The 3,090-nt window shown below is 34.8% G+C and overlaps 1 non-coding gene across 1 annotated transcript; it reads right to left on the reverse strand.

Moving 5' to 3' along the window:
• Positions 1-1,127: 1,127 nt before the first annotated feature.
• Positions 1,128-1,234, reverse strand: LOC128040231 (small nucleolar RNA R71). Its single transcript, XR_008194889.1, has one exon. It is a non-coding gene; the product is annotated as a small nucleolar RNA R71 (small nucleolar RNA).
• Between the last annotated feature and the right edge of the window lie 1,856 nt (positions 1,235-3,090).

The following is a 3,090-nucleotide window of genomic DNA, read 5'->3' on the forward strand; positions in this document are numbered from 1 at the left end:
CATGCGATAATAGGGGTTTTAATTAGAAATAAATTTCAATTCATCAACCTAGAGTCAGTTGCTCTTACTCTCGAAAGATATATTAGCATAATTTAGGGACTTCTACGGATCAAGATACCAAGTGAATAAATCGTTTAATTTAGATTCATAATAATAGATGAAATCTAGGTGGATTCTTTCATAAGTATTATTTAGCTTCTTGATTATTATTCAATTACTTTCACGAGTTATTATCTTCTTAGTTCTTTAGTTAATTAATTTAGTAGATTTTAGTTTAAAATAATCACTCCAATTCGTTGGTTAAATAATAGGAAAATAGTAATTACTAGTATTTTTTGTCCTTATGGATACGATATATCTACTCACTATAGTTATACTATCTATCGATAGGTGCACTTGTCTTTGTCGTATTTTTAGTTAGTTTTGTGATATATCAAGTTTTTTGTGTCGTTGCTGGGGACTAAAATATGAGGAAAATTTTATTTCTATTAATTTAGCCATTTTATTTTATTTTAGTTAGTTTAATTTTTACATTTTAATTTTTCTTTTCTTTGCTTCTAGCAGGTTATTTTGGTATATGACTAGAGGAAACCCGTCGAGACCACTACTTTTTTACAGTGAGATCGAATGTACGGCTTGCAGAAATCGAAAAGAGGCTAGAGAAGCAAGGGAAAGTCAACAGAATATAGTAGATGAACAAGAGGGAAAAATATTACTGAGGAGATGGGTGATAATCAGAATAGTCAGCTACGTCTTATAGATCATGTTCCTCGTACTATGTACAATTATGCTAATCCCACTCTGATTGGGCTGAATCAAGTATTGTGAGACCTACTATTGCTGCAAACAATTTTGAGCTGAAGCTGGACACTATTCAGATGGTACAACAAGTTCGATGGTTTGCAAGATGAAGATTCAAATACTCATCTAGCCAATTTCCTAGAGATTTACGACACTTTCCAGATTAATGGTGCCACTGATGACACCATTTGCTTACGATTGTTCCCATTCTCATTGAGGAACAAGGCAAAATAGTGGTTAATTCTTTACCACGAGGTTTTATCACTACATGGGATCAAATGACCGAGAAGTTTCTCTTGAAGTACTTCCCACCAGCTAATATAGCTAAGTTGAGGAATGACATTTCTTTCTTTGCTCAGATTGATCTAGAGACATTATATGATGCATGGGAGAGATTTAAGGACTTATTGAGAAGATGCCCTCATCATGGGTTACCTCTGTGGTTACAATTTCAAACATTCTACAATGGTTTGAATCATTCAACTAGGCAGTTAATTGATGCAGTAGCTAGTAGAACACTGAATAATAAAACACCCGAGGTAGCTTATGAGTTTATTGAGGAGATGGCACTCAATAATTATCAGTGGCAAGTCATAAGGACAAAACCGATGAAAGTAACCGATGTTTTTAATCTGGATGCAGTCACCATGTTATCAAACCAAGTGGAAAAGCTGAATAAGAAAACTAATGGTTTATATTTTTCTACGCAGATGAATCCCATGATGCAATACGATGCAAAATGGAGGTGGAATGAATAATTCAGAATGTTTACCCTTCAGCCCTAGCACAGAGAATGAGCAAATCAACTACATGGGTAACAATTCTAGACCTCAAAATAACTCTTATAGTAATAACTATAATGCAGGTTCGAGGAACCATCTCAACTTTTCTTGAGGTGGCCAAGGAAATCAAAGAACAAAACCCCTTACGAGCTTTCAACAACCTTATCAGGAAGAGAAGAAGTTGAACCTTGAAGAGTTGTTGGAAAAATTCATTTCGGTGTCAGAAATCATTTTCAAAACAGTGAGGCAGCACTAAAAAATCAGGAAGCATCAATTCAAGGACTTGAAAATCAAATAGGATAGCCCCAAGAGAGCAGCTTCACGCCATTATTGTTCGAGACGTGGAAGGGTTAATTAAACCTGAATAGAAACTGAGGCAAGAAGATGTGGTGAACATTGATGAGGTTGAGGAAGATAAGAAACAACAAAAACCGATTGTCAAAATAAAAACCTCGAGTTCCATATCCACACGTGTTGAAGAGAGATCACACTAACAAACAATATGGTAAATTTTTTAAGCTCCTAAAAAAATTACACATTAACTTACCGTTTGTTGAAGCTCTTTTGCAAATGCCAAATTATGTAAATTTTTTAAAGGAGCTATTAACAAACAAGAGGAAGATAAACAACTCGCCGACTGCGGAGTTCAATGTAGTTTGTTCGGCTATTATACAAAACAAACTACCCAACAAAATTAAATATCCATGAAGTTTTACTATTCCTTGTCTCATTGGTAGTTTAAATATTGAAAATGTTTTGGCGTTGATTTAGGGGATAGTATTAATGTCATGCCTTATAAAATGTTTAAACAACTTGGTTTTAGGAAACCCAAATGCACTTGGATGAGTATTCAACTAGCGGAAATAACTATTAGATATCCTAGGTGTATTATTGAAGATGTACTGGCGAAAATTGAAAAATTCATATTCCCTGTTGACTTTGTTGTATTAGACATGGTTAAGGATAGTGAGGTACCTATGATCTTAGGTCGACCATTTTTAGCCACTACTAGAACTATTATTGATGTTGGTACTGGTGAACTTGTGATTCTAATAGGTGATGAAAAGATTACTCTTCAAGCACATGATTCTATGAGAGAGTCTAGTGAGCGAGATGATATTAAATGTCCCTTTAATGTTAGTAATCATGTAGCTCAATGTTCTTTGCAGGAAATCCCTTATGAACACATGTTGGAGCCATGTTTCAGTCAAGGTGACAAAATCGAGCAACATATGACAAGCGAATAGTACAACTCGATGAACTAGGTGAATGGCAAATGCATGCTGAGGGGAAATCGAGAAAACACAATGAAGACACAAAGCAAAGACATGATGTGCATGAGATGAGAACAAACCAATTCAAGGTTGGGGATAAAGTACTGCTAGACAAATCAGATCCACAATTAGTTTTTGCCTACAATTCTGGTTTTCACTATTCTAGCGATTTCATCCATATTCAAGGCAGTTTCTGTTTTCTCCCTTTCTTATGATATTGTGCTTATTCTATT

Source organism: Gossypium raimondii, chromosome 3 (assembly GCF_025698545.1).
Source record: "Gossypium raimondii isolate GPD5lz chromosome 3, ASM2569854v1, whole genome shotgun sequence".
Classification (NCBI taxonomy): domain Eukaryota; kingdom Viridiplantae; phylum Streptophyta; class Magnoliopsida; order Malvales; family Malvaceae; genus Gossypium; species Gossypium raimondii.